Below are 12,494 nucleotides of genomic sequence, written 5' to 3' on the forward strand. Positions count from 1 at the left end.
AAGAGAGAGGGAGGAGGGGAGGAAGGGAGGGAGGGAGGGAGAAAGAGAAAACAAAGCAAACAAGCAAGCTATCAGGACACAAGGTCAATAAGATAATCAACTGTATTTTGCATACCACCAATGAATAATTGAAAAATAAAGTTAGGGGCTAGCGGGTGGCATGGTGGTTAAAGGCGCTGGACTCCCACATGGCCAATTGTGGTTCAAGTCCCAGACCTGGTGCCTTACTTTCTCACTTTCTCTTTTTTCTTTGTCTCTGGTCAAATTAAAAAATAATAATAATAAATGAAGTTAGATAAAATAATTCTAAAAAAAAGAAAGTTAATAAAATGTCATAATTTATTATAGCACCAAACCCATGAAATACCTGTGGCTAAGTCTAACAAAATATCTACAAGACTGTGTATGTTGAAAGCTATCAACTGTTTCAAAATACATTTTTTTTTTTCAGTGAGACTGGGGCCTTTGTTGGTCGGACCAGAGTGTCTAGTAGCTTAGGTAGAGCATGCCTTTGTGCTGGCTCCCATTTGCCCTCTCCTAGGAGTTCAGGACTCAGCCCAGAAGAGAGAAGTGTCCAGGCAGGGGTGGCAGGCAGAGCCAGGATAAAACATTCAGGGCTGGGACCTAGAAGGGGCTCAGGGTGACGAAGTAAATGTGAGGGTGCTGGGCCATCCACATAAAGCATCCTTTGGGATGAAGGGGCGCTGTTTCACCAGCAGGCCCTTAGATACTTGCCAGGAATGGGAGGGCTCAGGAAGAAAGCTTCCCCCAGAGATTCCCTGTTGTGCCCTTGGGTCATCAGCATCTCCTGGATATTGTCTTCAGCTTCCTTAACGCTCCATTCCAGGTAGGATTGTTTTCTGTTCTAGTTCTTTAATTTTTTTCTTCTTCTGCTATTTTCTGTTTTTCTAGCAGCTGATTGTGGGTTACCTCCTTTGATTGAAGAATAAACATTCTTCCTACACCTTCATACATATTAGTCTCGTCTACCAAAGTCATAATCTCTGTATCTGTAAGAGGTGCGTGTTTCTTCATTCTGTCTAGCTGTTCAGTCTGTATGTCTGGAAGCTTCACCTTTTGTTGAATGTCAATAACTTTGGCTTGAAGCTCTGTGAAAGCTGCCTTCAACTCCAGATCCATGGGGGCAGCCATCTTGGTACACTCTCAAAAATAAAATTTAAAAGATGGAATTAAATGGAAAGCTATACACTATGAAGTAATTTCAGAAAGTCTGTGGAGTGTCTTTCCACCATCTTGGTGCCTGCAGAGGCCTGCTGGGAATATGACTTCTAAGACGCAACAATGTCTGGAAGGCTGTGGTCCAAGGCCATTGTTGCTGGCTGTAAGTGGGGTCTCAGGAACTAAAGAGAGCACACAGCTCTTCTTAAAACTGAAGATGTTATGCCCAAGAAGAAACGATTCTATTTAGGCAAGAGGTGTACTCATGTGTACAAAGCAAAAAACAACACAGTGATTCCTGTTGGCAAACCAAATAAAACCAGAGTAATCTGAGGAAAGGTTACTTGTGCCCATGGAAACAGTGGCATGGTTCGAGCCAAATTCCGAAGCAACCTTCCTGCTAAGGCCATTGGACACAGAATCCTTGTGACGCTATACCCCTCAAGGATGTAAAATAATGAAAAGTAAATGAATAAAAAGGAATTTGTGTTGTATTAAAACAAAAAAGTCTGTGGAGAAATGGGAAGGCTGGGAAGTGGCACAGCAGTAAAATGTAACACTCTGCAAGGCTGACCACATGGGAAAGTTCTGGTTCATATACTGGGACTTCCCTTAATATGCTGAGCACACATGTATCCATGATGCAGGGCTGGCTGAGGCTGGGAATGGATGACAGCATTGATACAATGGCTCTCTGTCTCTCTCACTCATGGAAGAAATAAATAAGTAAACTATAAGAAAGAAAATAAAAAAGTTTGTGAAAAAACAAAATTAAAGGCCAAGTTTGTGGCCTGGTGGTTAAAGCAGCCAGATCCCACACAGTTGACCCTGTAGTTCCAACTCAGACCCAATGGCTTGAAAAACATGCTGGGCACACATGCATGTGTACCCCAAATTCCAAAAGGATGGAAAAATAGAGGACAAGGGATTGGGACACAACCATTCCCCATGGGGGTGTTTTCTCCCTCTCCCTCTCTTTGTCTCTCTCTGGAGAATGCACGTACTTGCTGGCAAAAAAGAAAAATAAATAAATAAATAAGCTAACTTTTTTTAAGGGAAAAAAATGGAATTAAAGTACAAGTTTAGGGGGACCAGCAGTTAGCATAATGGCTATGTCGCTGAACTCCCATGTAGTCGACCATGGTTCGCGTCCCGGACCCGGTGGCTTAAAACTCACGCCGGGCGCGTGTGCGTGCGTGCCCAAGATCCTGAGAGGAGAATGGAGGAGAAGGGATTGTGGCATGGCCATCCCCCCTGGGGGGTGATTTCTCGCTTTCTGTCTCTCTGTCTCTCTCTGTCTGTCTGGCGAGCACACGCGCCCTATAGCAAAAACCTCTTAAAAAAAAGAAGTACTAGTTTAGGGATCACCAGGTGGGATAGTGGGTAAGGCACTGGATTTCCACATAGTCAACCATGGTTTGAGTCCCAGGCCTGGTGGATTGCTTTCTTCCTTTCTCTCTTTCATCAAATTAAAAATAATTATAAATAAAATTAAATAAATAATTCTTTTAAAATAATAATAATAATGAGCTATTACTACATTACTATTAAAATAACTAAATTCAATCATTTGAGAAAATTATTTAGTGTAATGCACTAAAGCTGGGCAAGGCAGTGGCATGGTGGTTGGAATGGCTGGGATTCACAGGGTTGACTGAGTGGTCCAAATCCCAGACCCAGCAGCTTGAAAAACACGCTGGGCACCTATACATGTGTGCTCAAAATCCTGAGAGGGGATACTCTGATTCCTCTTCAGATCGTATAAATCTTTCGCCTTTTACTAAAGATTTCCGTGGAGAAAATCCTGAGAGGGAGAGGAGAGAAGAAGGGATTGTGTCATGGCTATCCCCTAGGGGATAATTTCTCTCCCTCTTTCTCTCTCAAGTGCATATGGCCTGCAGCAAAAATAAATAAATTAAAAATTATAAAAAGAACAAACTTGGGGCCAGCAGTTGGCATGATAGCTACGTCGCTGTACTCCCATGTAGTCAATCATGATTTGAGTCCTGGACCCAGTGGCTTAAACTCTGGGCATGTGTGCATGCGTGCCCAGGATCCCGAGAGGAGACGAGGAGAAGGGATTGTGGCGTGGCCATCCTCCCTGGGGGGTGATTTCTCACTTTCTGTCTCTGTCTCTTTCTGTCTTTCTGGCGCGTACACGTGCAAAAACCTCTCAAAAAAAAAAAAAAAGAGCAAACTGTTGCTACATGGAATAATATGATGACTTCTACAGATGTTATTTTTTTCTTATAATTGAGAATGAGAGAAAGCAAGCTACCAGGTCCAGGACTCGAACCTCAGTCAGTCATGTGGGAGTGTCCAGCGTCTTAACCACCATGCCACCTGCTGGTCCCCAGATGTTATGTTATATGTATATATAAAAAGAAACCCAAAAAAGTAAAAATTCTTTTTTTAAAAATTTTTTGTTTTTTGGAGAGGTGTTTGCTATAGAGTACAAGCACCCAGAAAAACAGAGAGAGAGAGAGACAGAGACAGAAAGTGAGAAATCACCCCCCAGGGGGGATGGCCACGCCGCAGTTCCTTCTCCTCCATTCTCCTCTCAGGATCTTGGGCACACATACACATGTACCCGGCATGAGTTTAAGCCACTGGGTCTAGGACTCAAACCACAGTCGACTACATGGGAGTCCAGTGATGTAGCCATTACACCATCTGCTGGTCCAAATTTATTTAAAATTTTAAGAATAAGCAAAATTAATGGATCTTGATAAAAGTCAGAATATTGATTTATCTTGGGGACAGTAGGTACTATTGGGAAGAAGCATAAGAAAGTCTTCTTGAGTGTTAAAAGGGTTCTCTATCTTTTTTGTGTGTATTTGTTTTATTTAATTTGCTATAGGGCACATGTGCTCGCCAGAGAGAGAAAGAGAGGGAAAGTGAAAAAGCATCCTCCGTGGGGGATGACTATACTACAATCCCTTCTCTTCCATTTTCCTCTCGAAATTTTGGGCATGCACACACACATGAGCTCGACATGTTTTTTTCAAGCCACAGGTCTGGGACTTGAACCATACAGTAGGCCATACAGGATCCAGCCACCTTAACCACTACAGCACCTGGCTGACTCAAAAAAAAAAAATCTGTATCTTGACTTGTATTTATATGGGTACACATGTTCATGTTACAAATGGGTGTGTCATGAAAAGTCTTCCATCCCACAGCTGTCCTGCAACCACCCAGTTCTCCCTATAGGCAACCAATCTTATGAGTCTCTGGTATTATGTGAGCAGTTGTATTAATCACAGTAATCAAGACTATTATCTGCAACTGACAAAGCCCCAAACTGCAATGACTTAATACCATAGAAATTTATTTCTCAACCCTGTGACAGTCTTGTGGTTTGGGTGGGCCTCTACCATCTTGCAGCTGTATCATCTGGATCATGAGGCCACCAAGGTAGCACTAGTAAAATAAGACTGTAAGATTGACCAAGCAGAGTTTAAAGGCCAGGCCTGAAAAATTTGAAGTCAGTTAAGTCAGTTTTACCCATACCCAAATTGCTAGAGAGGTTGCAACTGAACTGCCTGGGCACCAAGGAAGAGGACAGTGAACGTGTAGCATTATCTCTGCAATGGGTATTCACTTAAAGCTATTGATGGGAATCCACGGTAACAAGTGAGGTGTTTCCCCTTAAGGATATGGCAGCTATGTAAAGTAATTATGGACAGAAGGAGAGACCCACCCCAATCCAAACATAACAAATCCATATTGTTTGCAAGCATACATAGTGTAGGAGTGTCATGACCTGCCTCCTCTTGCCCAACCTACTGTATTAAGCTATTTCACACTCCCTCTAAAATAGGCTGATACCCGCAACACACTGCACCCTTCCAGTGGGTAGGCTACCCTCTGGAATGACCATATACTTATGCTGCCAGAAGTCGGGCTGTGTGCTGACGATGAATCAGATGGATTCGTTCCCAACCTGTTCTTCCAGTTGTACGTGTCTCTAATTATGTAATTTATTCAATAATTAAGTATTACTCAAATCCAAGAAATATGAATTCCAAAATCAAAGAAAAAGCTTTATCTCTTTGAAAGGCCATGACTAGGCCTGATGAACTGAAACTTCGAGAAGACCTGTCGGACCCATAAGAACCAAAATACAGAGTATTAAACCATGATATTAAACCATGACACAGTAGGGATTTCCCAACACAGTAATATGGTGAACTCTTGGCTGTTGTGGCCTCACTTTGTCTCACTCTAGCTTTAAATGATACGTCGTGTTGTTGGAAAAGTCACGACACATTTTTCTGTGCAAAAATATGTCATGACTTTTCTGACAACCCAATAAAAGCGGTTAGTCCGTTGTTCTGACACCCCTGACCTGGCAGACTTCACTTCCATGGGCATCTCAGATCACTGAACTTGGATTTTCACATGAAGATTAAAGGGAGGCTCTGAAGAACTACACTGACTCGTATCAGTGATCTTGTATATCTTTGTTCACTATTGTTCTGAAAGGTTTGTAGTGAACAGTGAGTCACATATGTGATCCCAGTCACCAAATTGTTGAACTTAGACAGATCTCTCAGTCTGGCTTATTCAAACATACAGCAAAAATTGAACATTTTTATGTTTTGTTTTTTGTGGGGGGAGATTTTTGCTATAGGGCACGTGTGCTCACTGGAGAGACAGAGAGACAGAAAATGAGAAATCACCCCCTGGGGAGATGGCCACACACTGCAAACCCTTCTCCTCCATTTATTTTCCTTTTGTGATCTTGGGCATGCATGCATACATACCCGGCATGAATTATAAGCCGCCGGGTCCAAGACTCGAACCACAGTTGACTATGTGGGAGCCCAGCGACATAACCATTATGCCATCTGTTGGTCCCACATTTTATGCTTTAAATGAAAACATCTAAGAATGTATCATTATCTTATTTATTTATTTATTTATTTGTTTGTTTGTTTGCCTGTTTTGAGGGAAAACGAGAAAGTATCACTCCGTGGGGAATGGTCACGCTGTAATCCCTTCTTCTCCATTACTCTTTCCTTTCAGATTTTGAGCATGCATGCACATGTGCCTGGCATGTTTCTCAAGCCACTGGGTCCAGGACTCAAACTGTGCATTTGGCCATGTGGGATCCAGCTTAACCATCACACCACTGGCTGGCTGTATCATTACACATTAAGAGAACAATAGAGTGGAAGCAGAACCAGATTGGGGAGAAAAAAAATTAAGGCAGGGCTGATAAAAATCTCAGCGAGATGTGTTGACTTCAGGTTGCCTGCTCAGCAATAAGAAAAGGCAAGCCTGCCTTTCCGGAAGTCAGGTAGAGTCATCCTGGGAGCAGGCAGTTCTCAGGTCGCACGTTCCGGTCTGAACCTCTGACAGCCAGCCACTATTCTACAGCCATATATTCTCCAACCCAGAACTCTCTGCTTCCCTGTGATGGCAGGTCTCCACCTCCATGGTTGGGTGAGTGACTTTATTTATTTTTTTAAAGAATTATTTTACTTTATCTTTATTTATTTTATTTCCATTTGACCAGAGAGGAATAGAGAGAGAGAGAGAGAGAGAGAGAAAGTGAGAAGAAAGCAAGCGACCAGGTCTGAGACTTGAACCATGGTTGGCCATATGGGAGTCCAGTGCCCTTAACTATCATGCCACCTGCCGGCCCAGGGTGAGTGACTTTACAACCATGGGAAAGTTTAGAGAAAATTTGAAATAATTAAATAAAAATCAGATCTAGAATACTGATTTAGTGTTCTTTCTAGAAATAACTTCCATTTAAAGTGTTTGTTATACTTAAGAAAATATACCACTTTTGTTATCTTTAGCTAGAAGACACCAGAAAACTTGCATATACTGAATTTCACTGATGTGGACATTCAAGCAGAAACATTCCATAGGCAGTTAGTTAGACTGGTCCAAAACTCAGAGGAGAGATCTGGACAGAGACACAGATTTTGTAAGTCGATTCTATGTGGATGATCGTTAAAATCAACGTGGTGGGTACTGAAAATGCGTAGAAAAAAATGTCCAAAAACACTAACTTTTATCAGTTGGGATTTTAACTTGACCAAAAGCAGTTTAAAATTTGTGGTTTAAATATCTTATGCAATAAGAAGACTGAAATACTTCTTAACACTGTTAATATGGCTTCCAAATGCCATCGAATAGCCACAGTCATCCTCTTATACCATCTCTTAATTTTTTTTTACTTTTTGTCTCACGTTTTTGTCTCATGTGCACCCACTAGAGACAGAGAGACAGAGATGGGGAAAGTGAGAAATCACCCCCCTGGGGGGGGGGATGGCTCCTCCACAATCCCTTCTCCATTCTCCTCTCAGGATCTTGGGCACACACACATGCACACCTGGTGTGAGTTCCAAGCCATGGGGTCTGGGAGTTGAACTGTGGTTGGCCACATGAGAGCCAAGCAATGTAACTTTCACGCCATCTGCTGGCCCCTCCAATACCATCTTTGTCATGGAGATTTTATTCCCATGATCAAAAGATCACAGCTCCCTTCTAACTTCACATACATGTCACAGGCAAGAAAAAGGGAGAGGATGAAGGCCCAAAATCTGCTCTGCACCTGTCTTCTCAATGGGGGAGGGAAACTCTTCTGGGATTTCTGCCCATATCTCACAGTCCTAAACCATGGCACAGGGCCATCCCTAACTTCCAGGATAATTAAAAATTGAGTATTTTGGGACAAGCAGATGGTATAATAGTTACGTTGTTGGACTCTCATAAAGTCAATGGTGGTTCGAGTCTCAGACCCAGTGGCTTGAAACACACCAGCCATGTGTGCACGCATGCCAAGAATCCCAAAAGGAGAATGGAGAAGAGACTGTGGCATGGCCATCCCCCCTAGAGGGGTGACTTCTCACTTACTGTCTGTCTCTCCAGTGAGCACATGCGCCGTATAGCAAAAATCTCTTTAAAAAAAAATAAAGAATTGAGTATTTTATCTCTCCAGCCCTTAAAAGAATAAAGCTAGGAAGGGGGGCATTGAAATGGGTGCTTATTGAGACACCTCACAGTATCTACCCTGCAACCCCAGGAATTAGAACTCTGGGGTGATGGACAAAAAAAAAAAGTCTCTGAAAAATACATTGGGTTATCATAAAAGTCATGATGCACAGAAAACACAGAAAAAAATGTCATGACTTTTATTACAACCCAACAGAATATTCACACAGTTGGAAGGAAAATGGGAAGATACTGATATTTTAATAATCGAGAGAAAGGAGTTTCTTTTTTTAAAAAAATAGTTATTTATTTAATTCCATTTGTTATTATTATTTCTTTAATTTGACCAGAGGGAGACAAAGATAGAGAGAGAGGGAAAGCAAGAAAGCAAGTCACTAGGTCTGGGATTCAAACCGTTGTTGGCCATGTCAGAATCCAGACCCTTTAACCAACATGCCACGTGCTGGCCCCAGGAGTTTCTTTTTTTTTGAGAGGTTTTTGCTATAGGGCGCAAGTGCTCACCAGAAAGAGAAAGTAAGCGAGAAATGACCCCCGCCCCCCGCCCCAGGGGGGATGGCCACACTGCAATTCCTTCTCCTCCATTCTCCTCTTGGGATCTTGGGCACACACTCACATGCACCCGGCTTGGGTTTAAGCCACTGAGTCCAGGACTTGAACAGTGGTTAACTACATGGGAGTCCAGCAACATAGCCATTACACCAACTGCTGACCCCAGGAGCTTCTTTTTTTAAGAGAGATTTTTGCATTCGCTAGATAGACAGAGACAGAGAGACAGAAAACAAGAAATCATCCTCCATGGGGATGGCCATGCCGCAATCCCGTCTCCTCCATTCTCTCAGGATTTTGGGACTGCAGGTTGGGTCTAGGACTCGAACTACAGTTGGCCACGAGGGAGTTTGGCAATGCCATCGGCTGGTACTGAGGGAAAGGGGTTTCTCATAGGGAGCATAAACATCGCATACTAGGGGAGGGCCAGCTGGTAGTGTGGTGGTGAAGGAGGCTAGATCTCATACAGCTGGCTGTGTGGTTCAAGAACTGGACTTAGCAGCTAGAGAAACATGCTGGGCACATGTGTGAGCATGCACAGTGTGTGAAGGGAAGGAGAAGTGGGGAGGAAGAGAGTGAACATGACCATCCCCCATGGGGATTCTTTCTTACCCTCTCAACATCTGTCTCCTGTGGGTGCAAATGTCCTCTAGCAAAAAAAAAAAAAAATGCTCATGGTGTGGTTGGCAGAGACACAGGATACAGTGAGAAATTAGAGACCAGTTAGTTGTGCATCAGTAAAACGCAAAGCCCTATGATGCAATCTCTTTGTTTTTGGAGAGGTTTTCGCTATAGGGCGCGTGCGCTTGCCAGAGAGACAGAGAGACAGAAAGCGAGAAATCACCCCCTGGGGGGATGGCCATGCCGCAATCCTTTCTCCTCCATTCTCCTCTCAGGACCTTGGGCACACACACACGCACCTGGCGTGAGTTTTAAGCCACCGGGTCCGGGACGTGAATGCAATCTCTTATGGGAAGTTCCCAGTTCAAGTCTCTAGACATCCCTGAGTGCTCCAGCCACATGCTTGCCTACAATCTGGAGGTGACTGAAGGCTTGAATGGATCAAACATCAAGTCCCTGCTCGGTCTTGCTGTCTCTTTCTCTCTCTGAATCAGAACAACAACAACAAAAAATTGAGAAATTTTTGCTATAGGGCATGTGTGCTCACCAGAGAGAGCAAGAGAGAAAACGAGAAATTACCCCCCCAGAAGGGATGGCCATGCCACAGTCCCTTCTCCATTCTCCCCTCAGGATTCTGGGCATGCATGCACATGTGCCTGGTGTGAGATTTAAGCTGCTGGGTCTGAGACTCAAGCCACGGTCAACTATGTGGGAGTCCGACATAACCATTACATCATCCACTGGTCCTCCAAAACCACAATTTTTAAAAAACTTAAAAGCATATATACTAGGCCAGCCTCAGTGGCACAGCAGTGACAGAACTCTCTGCAATGCTGAATGTGGGAGAGTTGCGGGTTTTCATTCAAAGATGTCCTTGTACATGCAGCGTGCTGGGCTGGCTGGGACTGGGGGTTGATTGTGGTGTGAGTCTACTACTGTGAGTGTGATCTCTCTCCCTTTTTTCTCTCTCTCACTGTGACGGAAGAAACACAAGGGGACTGCATGGTAAAATGGAGTAAAATTATAAGTCTATTTGGAAGCAAAAAAATGTGAAATTAGCCTAATAATTTCACATTTTTGGTTAGGTGCTGTGCATTTGAATTGCATTCCACATGGCCACAGTGGTTTGAGTTTCAACCCTGGTGGCTTAAAACACTGGGCACATGTGTGTGCATGTCCAAAATCTTGACGGGAAGGAGAAATGAAAGAGAAAGGATTGCAGTGTGGTCATGGCCCATTGTAGGATTACTTTCTCTCTTTCTCTCTCTGGAGACTTCACCAGTAAAAATTTAAAAATTAAAAAAAAAAATTAAGTCCATGAATAGTTTTTTCATAATATGCATTTTCAGTTAACATTTTGAAGACCTGGCATAGATGACTAAACTTAATAAAAGAAAAAGCAGGGGATGGCAGGTGACATGGTAGTTGGGGCACTGGACTCCCACATGGCTGACTAGTTTGAGTCCTAGACCTGGTGGCTTGCTTTCTCACTTTCCCTTTTTCTCTCTCTCTGTTTCTTTGGTGAAATTAAAAATAAAAATAACGAAAAATAAAATTAAATAAAGTAATAACTTTAAATAGAAAAGAATGCAGGGGCCAGCAGATGGCGTACTGGTCAAGGTGTTGGACTCCCATGTAGCTGACTGTGGTTCCAGTCCTAGACCCAGTGGCTTAAAACTAACTCTGGGCCCGTGTATGTGTGTGCCCAAGAACCCAGGAGGAGGATGGAGGAGAAGGGACTGCAGCATGGACATCCCCTCTGGAGGGTGATTTCTCACTTTCTCTCTCACTGTCTCTGTCTCTCTCTCTCTCTGTGGCAAAAACCTCTAAAAAAAAAAAAGAATTAGAAAAGAAAAAGCATATACTTTACTATTAAAAAATTGAGCATTCAATGGGTCCCTGATGAATTTAGGATGAGCAGATTCAGTACAATATTAAGGACATTGGGACGAGCAGATGGTGTGGTTAAGGTGCTGGACACTCCCACATGGCCGGCCATGGTACAAATCCTGGACCTGGTGGCTTGTGAGAGAGAGTGTGTGTGTGTGTGTGTGTGTGTGTGTGTGTGTGTGTGTGTGTGTGTGTCTCTTCTCTACTCAAATTAAAAAATGAATGAATGAGGGACCAGCAGTTAGTGTAATGGCTATGTCGCTGGACTCCCATGTAGCCAACTGCGGTTCAATTCCCTGACCCGGTGACTTAAACTCATGCCAGGTGAATGCACGTCCATGCCCAAGATCCCAAGAAGAGGATGGAGAAGAAGGGATTGCAGCATGGCTATACCTCCTGGGGGATGATTTCTCGCTTTCTGTCTTTCTGTTTCTCTCTTTCTGGCGAGCGCGCACGTCCTATGGCAAAAACCTCTCAAAAAAAAAAAAAAAAAAGAATGAATGAATAAATAAAATGAATTCTTAAAAAAAATAAGAAAAGAAATATTAGGGGCATAAACCATGTGTACACAAATTAAGAAAGAAATGTGAGATGAGGAAGGAAAAACAATAAAGGTAGTCACCTCCTTAGAAAAGCTTAACTGTGGGGACCAGCAGATGGCATAACAGTTACATTGTTGGACTCCCACATAGTCCACCACAGTTCGAGTCCTGGACCTGGTGACTTGAGACTCATACCAGGTGCGTGTGCCTAAAATCCCGAGAGGAGAATGGAGGAGAAGGGATTGTAGTGTGGCCATTCACCCTAGCAGGAGGTGATTTCTCAATTTCTATCTCTGTCTCTCCAGTGAACACATGTGCCCTATAGCAAAAAATCTCTAAAAAAGAAAAGAAAAGAAAGAAAAGCTTAACTGTGGGAGCCAGTAGGCAGTATAGTGGTTAAAGCGCTAGACTCCCATGGGACCAGCAGTTGGTGTAATGGCTATGTCACTGGACTCCCATGTAGTCAACCGTGGTTCGAGTCCCAGACCCAGTGGCTTAAACTCATGCCTGGTGCATGTGCATGCATTTCCAAGATCCTGTGAGGAAAACCGAGAAGGGATTGTGGTGTGGCCATCTCCCCTGGGGGATGATTTCTTGCTTTTGGTCTCTGTTTCTCTTGGTCTTTCTGACGAGCACACGCGCCCTATAACAAAATCCTTCCAAAGAAAGAAAAAAAAGCGCTGGACTCTTGCATGGTCAACTACAGTTTAAGTCCTGAACTCAGGAGCTTGAAACTCACAC

The 12,494-nt window shown here is 43.3% G+C and overlaps 2 pseudogenes; one reads left to right on the forward strand and one right to left on the reverse strand.

Moving 5' to 3' along the window:
- Positions 1 to 466: 466 nt before the first annotated feature.
- LOC102493455 (prefoldin subunit 1 pseudogene) overlaps positions 467 to 12,494 on the reverse strand; it is a 24,677-nt pseudogene continuing 12,649 nt past the window's right edge.
- LOC114004978 (uncharacterized) lies at positions 2,916 to 3,039 on the forward strand (annotated as a pseudogene).

The sequence above is a fragment of the Tupaia chinensis genome, unplaced genomic scaffold, assembly GCF_000334495.1.
Source record: "Tupaia chinensis unplaced genomic scaffold, TupChi_1.0 Scaffold000063_1, whole genome shotgun sequence".
NCBI lineage: Eukaryota > Metazoa > Chordata > Mammalia > Scandentia > Tupaiidae > Tupaia > Tupaia belangeri.